Source organism: Lactuca saligna, chromosome 2 (assembly GCF_052625555.1).
Source record: "Lactuca saligna cultivar CGN05327 chromosome 2, ASM5262555v1, whole genome shotgun sequence".
Classification (NCBI taxonomy): Eukaryota; Viridiplantae; Streptophyta; class Magnoliopsida; order Asterales; family Asteraceae; genus Lactuca; species Lactuca saligna.
The window spans coordinates 31,086,982-31,101,364 of NC_136418.1; positions in this window are offsets into that span (position 1 = coordinate 31,086,982).

Below are 14,383 nucleotides of genomic sequence, written 5' to 3' on the forward strand. Positions count from 1 at the left end.
CATACAAATACTTTGTCACATAACTCTGATTACCTACTCAAGGTAAAGTATAGTGAGAAGACTCACCTCGCGTATCTTGATAGCTCGCTAATCCCTGAAATCACTAGTGCTCGATCTCCCGATCTAAAGTCCTCCTCTAACACAATACATCTCTAATTAACACTTTCCCAACTAAGGTTGACTGACCCTATCAAGTCAATGCTGGTCAACTCCGGTCAACGGTCAACGGTCAACTCAACTCGCCGAGTCTGGCGTGGACTCGCTGAGTCTCTACGGGGACCCGATTCCTCTGAGTCCCTTCCGACTCACCGATTCACTCCCCCGACTCGGTTACTCAAACCCTGGTTCGAAATCACAGAACAACCCGCACCGACTCGCTGAGTCTGGAAATGGACTCGGCGAGTGCATTCCATGCACAACCCCAAACGACCTTCTGAGGTCAGATCTGCTTCACTCACTTATACATCCAGTCCTACCAAGCTTATTCATCACGTAAAGTTCATGTCTTGGCGCTCATAATACACCTAATGACTCATAAATGGTGTTTTGACCCCAAGCACAAAGACCCCAATCCAAAACCTCCATGGATTCATAAAAAGCTTGGACAAAGGGACACTCTGGACCTCCAAGGGTCCAGATCCAGAACCTAACTCGCTTAAGGGACTAAGGAAGCACTAGATCTAGCCACAAAAGGGCTCAATAAGCCCTAAATCAACATGAACATCAACATAACAGAGAATGGTTCGAAAATAGTACCTCAAACGTGATGTTCTGGCCCTCAAATCATCAGGAAGTTGATCCTCTTGTTTCCCCCTTGGCTATTGCTTCCTTTCCCTTGCTAGATAACACCTCTAAGGTCAATAATGGTTCCTTAACTTACTCCAAATGCTCAAGCTCACTAGGGTTTCACTCTGGGGACTAGTGAGCACAAATGACAGCCATAAGGCCCTTTAAATAGGCCCCAAACCCCAGAAATTAGGGTTTCACTAAACAACGCGGACTCGTCGAGTCCAGGCGCGAACCCGCATCCAAGTCGGTGATCATACTCGGCGAGTCTAGGCTCCAACTCGCCGAGTCTCTTCACAATTAACAAAAATAAATAAATGAATAATACCTAGGAAATCCGGGCTATTACACTAAGCATTTTGGGGTCTTAATCCGTTAAGACCCACGTCCAACTTCTAGATCTGATGTCACGCCCCGAAAACCGAAGGCGGAAACATTTCCGGGGTTGACTCCACGTTGAGTACCAAATCCAATCCACATAGTAAGTAAAGTAGAACAACCATTACATTACATATAGAAAAGTTTTACAATTGTTTCAAAAGTAAAGTTGTACAGTTGTAACGTTGACCTGAGAACACAAGCGGTTTTGGTTCTAACGCTGAGTACTCCGTCTTTGGGCAAAAGGATTTTCGGTACCTGTTCTAATGCTGACCTGAGAACACAAGCGGTTTGAAAATCAGCATAACGCTGGTGATTTCATAAGTGGTTTTTGTTTGTGAAATGTTCGTGGTTCCTTTCTGTTTCTGAAAATGTTACGCACACCAATAAAATCCCATATTTTCTTAAAATAGTTGTTTGTTGTTTCACAATATGTAAAGTAAAGTTGTACACTGAAAACATGTTTACCCTTGTGAAAATGTACATATATGTTATCTGTTTTATTATACTGTTCTGGTTATGTACCAATGGATTTCCAGGAAAGTCCCATACTTTCCTGATTGTATGTTACCATTTGTCAAAGTTGTAAGGTTATACAGTTTAATTCACTTATCTAGTTATGTAAACGTTCCCCAGGAAAGCCCCATGCTTTCCTGAATGTTGGTTACCATTTGTAAATGATGTAAAAGATGTATTCTGGTTAGATCTGGTTCTGTACAAGATTTCCCAGGAAAGTCCCATACTTTCCTGAATGTGGGTTATTAATGTAAAGGATGTAAAAGATGTATTCTGAAACCTAGTTATCTTGTGAAGTGTATAAAGTTGTTCATTATTACTATAAGTAAATCTCTGTTATCCTAAATGCGAGTTCCATAACCATACGATAGACTAAACTTGTGGCAATAAGTAGTCCACATCCTTATTACTTTCGTCACCCTTGAAGCATTTTGGTTCGGCTATAGCTAGCAGCCATGTGTGGGGTAGTCAGTCCCGTATAGATCTATACACTCAAGTCATGCTCTCTAAATCCCAAAAACTCTTGTTACGGGTGTAGTCCTCCACTCGCGTATCTCTGTGGAGTGTACACCGAGGACGTGTCTCCAATCATACAGGAATAACAAATTTACTAGTAATAGTATGATAATCCTCCATTCGCGTATCTATGTGGAATGTTACCGAGGACAAGATAGTGTACAAGTTTTAAGTTCATATGTTTCTAATGTCATGCTTTTAACTGATAAAATGTGGAAAACCATTTGTGAAATATATAAAACATAACAGTTTATAAACCCATTTCACAAATAATATGTTAACGTGAGCTGCATGTTCAAACGGTTATTAGTTGTATAAATCGGTGTTAAAAGCATATAATATGTGAAACCCAAACATGAAAAAAAAGTTTTGAGTACAAGTAATCCCTTGTACTTTGCTTGTGTTCCCCCCTGAAAACAGTGAAAACAGTTAAAAAGGGTAGGGGTATGAACTCACCAGACTCGGAAATGCGACGGTTTCGGACACTAGACGTTGGTTCGGGGCTTGATTACTCGTGATGTCCCTATGTAAAATGTAATAATGTCCATATATATTCAATTAGATTTACAATCACTAATTATATGGAACATTACACTCCAACGAGGTTAAACACCTCAAAACGAGCATTTGGAGTGACCCGGGTGACATCTTCGGACGTGAAATGGCACTAGCTACTTGGGATTTGAGTTTACTCCTCAAGAGTAAACACTTAAGGGATTGTTGGTGTGATTTTGAGTGTTTACGGCTGTAAACTCATGTTGGTGTGATTTTGAGTGTTTAATGGTTTGTTTGGACATGGGGATTGTTGGAGTGGATTTCTAAAATGCCTTGGAATTGATTAAATGAACTTATACCATTTAAAAGGGAGTTCACGGCTGTAAACTTGGAGTTTATGGCCGTAAACTCACCCATGGTCAAGAATGATTAATTTGAGGTATAAGGAACAATCACATGTGATTCTAGTTAATTTTCCAAGCCTTGTTATGAATTTAGGGCACCATTTAGCATACTTTTAGGAGTTTACGGCCCAGGAGCATGTTCTATGGCCGTAAACTCTCATATGTAGGGTATTTGATGTGTTTAAGGTCCCCAAACTATTTTTAGATGGATCTAGGATTTACCAAAAGGCTATTGGTTGAGTTACAAGGCATTTAGACATGATTTAAGGTGTTTAATCCCCATTTTTGAGGAGTTTATGGCCCAAGAAGGAGCCTTGGCCGTAAACTCTCTTTTGTCCCACAAAATTCATGTTTTAAGTGTTTCAATTCCCGATTTTCTAGCCTTAAGGTCGTATCTATGTCCCAACAATGATTTGGATGGGTTAAATGGCTCTAAAACCCCATTTTTAGGTGTTTACGGCCCAAGAATATGCCTTGGCCGTAAACACTTGTTCCAGGCCCTAAATCCTTATTTAACCAACAATTTGAAGGCTAAAGAGGTTAGATAACAAGTTAGGGATGTTACCTCTTTGATTTGGAGCCTTAAATCCTTGTTTTTGGACCTTTGATTATGGGTGAGGAGAAAGGTTGGGTGTGATTAACGAAAGATGGCCAAAAGCTTCAAATGGAAGCTTGGAGTCCTTTTTATAGTGTTTAGAAATTGGACACGACAGAATTCTACCCGATACCGGCGTTAAGCGGGGCTATTGGTCGCACCCGACCAAGTTGCCTTAACCTAATATGGTTGATTCTAGAATTTTTCCGATAACTATTGTGGGGTGTTAGAATGATTTCTAATGGCATTAAGACACCCATTAAGTCATTTTAGGTCGATATATGATAACGACTTAATTTAACGATGAAATCGGAAACGGATTTGGAAACGGCGTTTGGTTGATCGAATTGGATTACAATTTGAGTTACAAGAAGTGATATGAAATTTCGGGTTGTTACATCTGACCACTTATAACCCTCTTAATCCATAAAGTCGGCGACTTTAAGCCTTTGCATGGTTGGACAAGTCACTACCACCCATAATACTCCACTTCCTTACACTAGAAAGCTCAATACTCATGCATAACCTCATATCCACGACCAAGATGGAAACTTTATGGATTTATAACACAAATAACACTGAAATGGGACAAATCTAGGCCCATGGAGCACATTACACTCATAAAGTCTCCACCTTTGGGACTTTTAACCCTAAAATGGTCCATGAACACATCTAACTAAAAAGAAGAGGAATGTTTTGAACTTTATACCTCCAAATGCAGCTCCTTCATCTGTAGATCTTAGATCCAACCTTGCACTTCAAGCTCTAGCCTCTACAAGCTCCTCTCCTTCTTCTTCACACACACACACCCCAAGGCACTTTTAGCTCCAAAACCCTCACTCTCAAGCTAAGGACGATTGGGAGGCTCTCTTAGGGTTTTACTTACTGGTATGGAGGTTGAGAAATGAGCCTTAGCATCCATTATATAGTGCACAAGTAAAATATTAGGGTTTGCATCTGGACCCATTACGCCCAGCGTACCCAGGAAAGTCCACGTCCAAATTAAGCGCATGAGTACGTGCAGCGTACTCCCCAGTACGCCCAACATACTAATTTGCTACAATAATTCTCACAATGACCACTTTTGACAACTTGACAAAAAGGAAGGACATAATAGCTTTACCTGGATTTCAGGATTTTACATAATGGCTAAGCGTATGCTTTCAAATTTTTATACGATTAGGATTATAATGCCCTAAAATAATTAATTTGGCCTCATTTCCTGCTCCTTGTTTGGTTGTGGACTTATGATAGAATGACAATATATGTGATTGTATTTTGTGTATAACTAGCATGCATAAGGCAACAACCACTTGTTGATTGAGGTTCTTGGTATTGTGTGCAGTGGGAGTTGAGATTTCATATGAGAGCCTAGGATACGTATGTTGATTAGCATAGGATTCGGTATATTGTTTTAGTGTGGTGACTTAGAGGAATCAAGATTTCTCTTGAGGAAGGTACATGTAGGTGTGAAAGGTAGTATTCGGCCCATACTACTTGAAGCACAAGATATGTACCTAACACAAGATTATATCTGTAAACTCTAAGGAGGCCTGTTGTGACATCCCCAATTTTCACGGCCAGAAAAGACCGAATTGTTTATGCTTTGTTTTATCAAATCAGAGTAATCCTTTGATTAAAAGAGTTGCGAAATTTGTTCCCAAAACAAAAATATGATAAGAATTTATCAAAGAATTTCTTTAAAGAAATGTATTTTCATTAAATAACAAAATCTCGGGAGGTCATGTTCCGATATAGACCAAAAGCATAAACAATATAAAATAGTTCTTACAACAGTTATTTATAACTATTGATCTATAATCCAAAATCTCTCGTCAAGTCCACCATCTTATAATCTTGTGCCATTACCTGTAATGCAAAGAAAACTGAGTGGGTCAGGCTTGGGAGCCTGGTGAGCATATAGGGTTTTCAACCCACAATAATATAATTATTATATTTAATCATCAAACAATCAACCCAATTATCCATCCCCATTATCTTCTTTATTTCTTAAGGTTTTACCCTAAGAATCAACTATCCTTTATTCATCCGTTCCTAAGGATTTACCTAAGGAATTGGTAAGAAGTCCATTGCTGCCAAAGTTTATCTATTGAATACTAAATCCATAGCGATCAGGCGCTAACTCCATAGTCACCAAGGTTCACTTAACAGAGCTAACTCCATAGTCACCAAGGTTCACTTTAACAAGCGCTAACTCCATAGTTACCAAGGTTCACTTAACAGGCGCTAAGTCCATAGTCACCAAGGTTCACTTTAACAGATGCTAACTCCATAGTCACCAAAGTTCACTTTAACCGACGCTAACTCCATAATCACCAAGGTTCATCTATACGATACTAAATCCATAGCTACCATCTCATTATTATGAGGCACTAAAACTATAGTTGTCAGGGTTTTTACCGTACACCGGTGAACATCAAGTTGACAACACCTACCAGTTGTGAGCTTGCTAGTGTTCCACAGGACTGTCTAGAATAGTCCGTGGTTGTCATCCCTATTCTGCTGAATGACGGGGGACATCGTTTAGGTAAAGGTTTCACTCATTTTTCACCTATCACCCTCATCTCATTATCTATATCATCTTTCGTCTCATCCTCAAACTCATCTTTTCTCACACACCAACTATTTCATCTACCCATGTTCTACCCAACATATTGTAGATATAAATTACACACACACACACACACATACACACACACACATATATATATATATATATATATATATATATATATATTGTAACATCCGAAAAACACAACCAATTTAAAATTTTCAAAACAACCCGATTTTCATTAAAATGTTTACAAAAAGGTTTTCAATACAAGTCATTAAAGTATTCCAAGAATCACATTGCTAAAAAATCATGAGGAGCGGTACGATCGCGCCTTCGCCTTGCCACAGTCTCCTGAAGAACCTGAAAAAAACATTAAACCACACTGTAAGCCCGAAAGTTTAGTGAGATACCCCCAAAATACCAACCACGTATACGCCCTTCCAGGGTGCGACCTTTCGGTCCAAAACATATAAAACATACATAACATAACAGATCATAGAACAGCCATGCATATCGGGTCTACCGTGTGACTGGTCCGCCGTATCGGGCCTTCAGTCCAACGGATCCATCCTCCGGGTCTACAGTGGGGTTGGTCCGCCCGCATCGGGCCTTCAACCCACCTGGTCCACTCTCTGAGTCTACAGTGTGACTGGTCCGCCCGCATCGGGCCTTCAGTCGGCCTGGTCCACTCTCCGAGCCTCGGCACGTCGGGTCCGCCCTCGTGGGGCCTACAGCCTATCCGGACCGCTCGCTGGGCCTTCGGAACAACCCGTCCGCCCTGGGTATCTTGGCCTACAGCACAAAGCAGGACCCGCCTCAACCCATCTCCAGTCCAAACAACCATGTGCACAAACACATTCATATAACAATCATAGTCAACAAACCAAGCAAGCAGATCACATAGCATATCATTACCCTAACCGGGTTACCAACCTAACCGGTCACTAGCATAGCATCACTCTGTATATCGGGAAAACTGACCTTAGCAAGGCCTCCTAGCATGTACCATCCTAGTTACCAGGATGCAGACACATCAACAATAACATAATAACCATAACCGAATCTCAATACAATAAAGGGCCGGCCTTGGTGCCTTAGACTCTGTTGATATAGTGAGGATAACTCACCTCAAAACTGACGGCTGAAAAAGATAAGATCCCGCTGCTCCGAACTCTGACACAAACTCCTCCACTGAACATCGAAACATACAACTCAATAAATACCCTTAATTACCAAAATACCCCTGGAAGACCACTGGTCAACCTTGGACGAGTCAAAGTCAACCCCTGACTGACCCTACTCGCCGAGTCATCCTGATGACTCGTCGAGTCCTTATGCTCAGAACTTCCCTCAATTAGCGATCCAACTCCCCGAGTCACCCCAAGACTCGTCGAGTGCAACAACTCTGAGTCCACTCGCACCCAACTCACCGAGTCATCCGTCGACTCACCGATTCATCGACTCAACCAGAAATATTGGGACTTCCTCGACAAGACTCGCCGAGTCCAAATGGAATCATCGAGTCCAAGGCCATCTTCAACCTACTCGCCGAGTTGTTCTTCCAACTCGTCGAGTTCCAGGCTATCTTCAACCTACTCTCCGAGTTGTTCTTCCAACTCGTCGAGTTCCAGGCCATCTTCAAGCAACTCGTCGACTCCACCCATGTGACTCGTCGAGTACCACCGGTCTGAATCCATACAGAAGCATCTCAGGCCATGCAATTGATCCAAAACATAGATCCAACCTCCTACAATCCATCCATCACGTAAAGTGGCAAACTTTACGTGAATCTAACGAGAGCTAAGCCATATTCACCTTAAAACCAAGGTTTGGGACATGGTGGCTCCACTAAGCACTCAAACACAGGAACTTTAATGCACTCTAGGCCTTTAATATTCCAGATCTGAGGTAGCAACCTCAGATCTATCCTCCAAACTCCAAAACATTCCAAGACATACTCCCCACAAACCCCAAAATGATGAAACTAGAAATGCACAGCCTAAGGACGAAGATATTACCTCGAAAAGATGCCTCAATAGCAGCCAAACTCGAATCCAAGCAAAGCCCTTTGATCCAAGCCACTTCTCCTTCAAGATCTCTTCAAACAACACCTCTACAAGCTCTAATTTGCTCCACAAATGATCTCTCCACGAATTTAGGGTTTCTGGAACTCAAGGGGGGATAAGGGAGGCTGTGGAGGGGTATAATGCTCTTTATATAGGGCTCAACCCCAAAAATTAAGGTTTTCTCCATACAACACCTACTCGCCGAGTAGGCCACTTGACACGCGACCATGACTGCGACCTGACTCGTCAAGTCCATCCATGGACTCGCCGAGTCATCCTCTAAAACTTACACTTTTAGCCCTTCAACTCTACCCTTGCGATTCCGGGATGTTACATATATATATATATATATATATATATATATATATATATATATACATACATATGTATATAGTTTAAATCATTTAAAAACCTGTATAAAACATTCATTCAACATCCATCTCAAGTAAACAAACAACGTATAAACATATAACACATACTTCATAGCAAATACTTCATATCTATGAGATAGAAGAAAGTAACAACACACTCAATCATAACATAGATATAATACATCCAACCAACACTTGTCTTAAAATCGTGTTTATGAAAGGTTCTATACACTCACTTGATAAGACGATGATCGGACAACACCTCGTCTCTTAAAATAATATTTTCTGATAAAACCGCGATGTTTTCTCAAAAACCGGGCTTCTCGCGGGCAGAGTTTCAGCTCGGGAACTCTGTTTCCCGGGATGGTACCGGGGCTTCGGAAGTATAGCTTTCACATAAAACGAGGTAATATGTTTGGGGACTTCGGGACTTTCTTCGGGTATCGGGATGGTACCGGGGCTTCGGAAGTATAGCTTTCACATAAAACGAGGTAATACGGAGGAGAAGAAAGGAATTGAGCAACAAAACCCGAAGGTCTTGCTTTCCTTTTATAGGGCTAGGAAGAGGCCCGAATGCAGGGAATTCCCTAGGGGAACGCGTAGCGTTCCCACATATGTCATGGCTTACAATCTTCGAACTCAACATGTGATGGGATAGGGTCTGGTGCTCCGAACGCGCTATGTTCCCTAAAGGAACACATGGCGTTCCCCTCCAGCTCAGCCTCGATGTTTGTGCCTCAATCTTTGAGCTTCTGTAACTTTCACGTACGAGCTCTGTTTTCGACGTTCTTTATATCCATGCATAGGTGAGACTATTCTCTACAACTATCGTTTAGACTTCGTCGACAAATTTTGAATTTATTTTTATTATATTATTTTTAAGAGGCAGGGACTAGAAAAGTCCGTTAAAAATCCATAACTTCTTCATCCGACGTCCGTTTTCGTCTATCTTTCTTCCATTGCACCACTATCGACGATATCTTCAATTCTCGTTTAGATTGTTTCGACTAAAAATCACTAGATCTCATAATCAAACTTTGGGTTGCATATCGCTAAGCTTAAACTTAGAAAAATCATAACTTCCTCATACGAAGTCAGATTTAGACATTATTTTTATGCACGCTCTTGGTTTAACGTATTCTACAACTTTCGTTTAGATCACTAAGGCTAAATGTCGCTCTAACGTAAATTCACTATTTACGTCGCGCTGTGTCGTGTCGGTTCTGTCGCGAAACTTCAACAGGTCATAACTTCTTCATTATAACTCGGATTTCGGCGTTCTTTATATGTATGGAATCCTTGTGACATATACTACAACTTAGTTAACATTAATCCTTCTAAATAATCTTCCATCAATGGGTCCATGATTGATTTCTTTGAGAGGGTCGAAGGTTATCATCGGGATGGATTGGTTGGGCCCCAATGGGGCAATGATTGATTGCGAGCGAAAGCTAGTGAGAGTTTAAAACCCAAGTGGGGGACAAATGATTATTCCTAGTGAGGGAGCTTCACCTGGACCGACTCTCTGTTCACTTTTGTCGTCCATGAGATATCTTCAATAGTGTTTTTATAGGTTCCTATCTTATATTGCAAAGTCTCGAGTTGAGGGCATGATGGAGTTAAGTGGGGTGCCATTGTTCGGGATTTCCCTGATGTATTTCCTGAGTATTTGCCAGGAGTGCCTCCCGAGAGGCAAGTAGAGTTTTAGATTGATCGATTTCCTATAGTGGTTCCAATAGCCGAGGCAATGTGTCGCTTGGAACCACCAGATATGCAGGAGTTGTCTATGCAGCTTTAAGAGCTTCTAGACAAGGGATTCATTCGACTGAGTAGCTCACCTTGGGGAGACCGATTTTGTTATTAAAAAAGAAGGATGGTTCGCATAGGATGTGGATTGACTACTAGGAGCTGAATAAGCTAACGGTGAAGAACCATTATCCACTTCCGAGGATCGATGATTTATTTGATCAGTTACAGGCTACATCCTGGTTTTCCAAGATTGATATGTAGCCAGATTACCGTCAGATGACGGCTAGAGACAATGATGTTCAAAAGACGAACTTCGGGACTCATTACGGTCATTACGAGTTTGTCGTGATGCCATTCGAGTTCACCAATTCCCGAACAACGTTCATGAATATTATGAGCCGGGTTTGCAAGCCAATGTTGGATCGGTTAATGATAGTGTTTATTGATGATATTTTAGTCGACTCTAAGACCAAGGTGCAACATGAGGAGCATTTCACGAGGTGTTAGAGACCTTGAGGAGGAAGAGGTTGTATACCAAATTTGCCAAATGCGAGTTTTGGTTGCTGGCGGTGCAATTCTTAGGGCATATCGTTAAACAGAGGGGTATTTTGGTTGACCAAGACGGGAACGAGGCCAAAAAACACCGATTTGTTTTTGCTTATTTAAAAACCAAAGTATCCTTTTTGAAAAATAATATTACAAAAATTTTTCCCAAAAACATGATAATGTTATTATCAAAGCATTTGTGATTAAATGTGTTTTATTTATATTAAAACATTGGGATGTCATTCTCAATACAGAAATTCAGAAACATAAGCATAACGAAATATTACAAGCCTTAAAGCAACTAAACTAATGGCCCAATCCTTGTTGAATCTCTCAACAAAATGTCTCTTTAATATCGCTACCTGTGATACAATAAACTGAGTGGGTCAAGTTGGGAAACCTGGTGAGTACATAGGGTTATCAACCCACAATAATATAACTATTATGTTTAATCATCAAACAGTTAACCTAATTTCCCATCCCTATTATCTTCATTATTCTTAAGGATCTACCCTAAGGATCATCTATGCTGATAGTACCAGTTCAGGGATTATTCCATGATACTTGTCAGTAGGTATTCCTCTATATTTATTCCTAAGGATTTTTCCTAAGGAATAGGCATAAAGTCCATTGATGCTAGGGTTTATTTAATAGGTAGTAAGTTCATAGCTGCCATTGTTTGTCTATTAGGCACTAAGTCCATAGTTGCCAATGTTTATCTATTACGAACTAAGTATATAGTTGCTGATGTTCATCTATAGGCACTAAGTCCATAGTTGTTAGGGTTTATCTCCTTTATTGACAATGGGAGTCCACCCACAATACATGCCAATGGGTTTTTATAGTACATCTGGTGAACACTTAGTTCAAAGACACCTATAGGTTGCAAGCCTGCTAGCATTCCACTGGATTGTCTAGAATAGTCCGTGGTTTTCATCTATACTCTACTAGATGACATCATCTTTGAAATCAAGGCATCTCATCATCTATTTCATACTTCATCTCTCATCATCTATATCAGCTTTCATCTCTCATCTTCTACACGATCATTTTATCTACCCAACTTTAGATAATATATTTACAGGTATAAAAATGCATATACAATTTAAATCAACTAAAACATGCATAAATCATTCATCTAGTATAGATATCAGGAGCACAAATAATAGGAACATATAGCATGTATTTATGTTAAATACTTCATATATATGTGTAAGATGAAAGTAATTATGCACTCACTTGTTAAAGTGATGATTCGAAATTTGGACAACACTTCACTTTTAGCAACTGTCTTTTCCTTTGTCGTAACCTAGTATCATTATCACTATTACGACTAATTATTAGTTTAGATTCATCATTAGTTCAAAGTCTACTGATCTATAGCTGATAAGAGACAACTAGGTACGATCATATCGGAGGTAGGGTTCGTTCGGTATACAAAGTATAATGTTTGGAAATCCCACTTTAAACACGTCACTAAATCCAGCCTAGACATCATCCCCGTGAGTAGTTCAGTCAATATAACAACTTCGAATCATAGATATATCTTGTTTATATGTTCATAATAACGATAATGAATTTAAACATAACTTACACTTAAAGCGTAATAAGTGTAGCTCAACTTATAGTGTTTCTAGCAAGCACATAGAACTGTGTGGTCAGAACTTCGTCGCTGAATCTTTTTTATTTTCTAGAAAGATTCTTGTAGCACTTCAACACTCACCTCAATATAATAAACATAAAGAAAGAGAAGTCGAATCACGAGGGACCGAAATGCTCGGGGATAAGAAAATAAAGACTCTGGAATCAAGAGAACGGTGCAAGAAATATGAAAGCCTAGAGCCTCTTATTTCTAGTAATTGAATCTTCCAAAACCACCCACTGTAGTTACTTAAATGACCTTATAGTTATTTATGTTGGATTAGGTGTCTAAGCCCATAACTATTTTGGTATGCACTTGACCCGATTATGAGCATGGTCTTTTTGCGTTGCCTTCACCATAGCAACTGATAGGATGAATTAAGGAGAAAGAGGATTAATTATGATTTATTAATATATTATATGAATAATATATTAAAAGTGAAATCAAATTGTTTAATTAATACTGATCAAGAATTCATTTAGAATTAATTTTGTGGTCAAAAGAGATTAATTAAACTTAGGGGACTAGAATTGCAATTATGAGATAATTGGATTTTGGGTTGTAGATCCCCTAGGAATAGGGTGGACGAATGCAAGGTGAAAGCCCACTTAGAAATCGTGCAGGCCTTGATTCTGGAAGGATCTAAATGGATGTTTGGTAGCTAAGCAATCCAATTAGGGTTCTGACTGAAACCCTAGTAGCTCACATATAAAAGGAACCCTAAGGCTCCCAAAATTCGGCGCTATGCTTCCCAAGAGTGCCTTGGACGAATTTTGTGCCTCTTCCTGTACCTCCTAAGTCATCTTGTTGCTTGTGGTGTTTGTGACTCCATTAGAGGTGCAACACTTGGGGTACTAAGCTTTCAAGAATCAAGGAGTTTGTGGTTTGTTATTGTGATTGCTACATAACAATCAAGGTATGATCTAAACCCTAATCATATGTCAATTTCGAAAATAGTATGTTAGATCTAGGGTTTACTAGTCTTGGAAGATTACTGCATGTACAATTAGAAAAAAAAAAAAAAAAAAAATGGATCCAAGCATTAGGGTTTGCATGTACACCGTAGGATTGATGTATTGCTCAAAACTCATCAGTGGTATCAGAGCCTATGATGTTCTTTGATTGTATTTGATGCAAAGGTTAAAATTTCGAAGTTGAAAAAAAAATCGTTTTTTTTGGACTCTGACCAGGCTCACGACGTGAGCTCAGTGCTGACTGCAGATTTCTAAAATTTTGCCTCAATTTGCTTTGGATAATTTCCATAAATTGTTTTTTTTTCAATTAAAATTAGGTTTTTCTATTATGGTAATTGTTATCCTAATCAAATAAAAGGATAATTGTCAATTTAAGATAATAACTTGTTTTATAAGATAAAGATTGATTATTTATAAATTGATTTGAATTATCTTGTAATAAAATAGATTAGGTCAAATTACGTGATAAATATAAATTATACAATTATTTAATTATATTTCAAATTTGTTCTAAAAGATATTTTGAAATTTAATATTTAATTAAAAAGTATTAATTTTGAAATATTAAATTCTAAACCCTAGTATTTTAAAAGTTCAAATTACACCCTTATGGTTTTATTAAGTTAATTAAGTGTATAATTAAAAGAGAATTAAAATATCAATAATAATATAGTTCAAGATTAATCAAATTAAAAGTATAATTTATTAATAGGTTAAACCAACTAGTATGTTAAAAGTGTAAAATAAACCCTTATACTATATAAAATTAA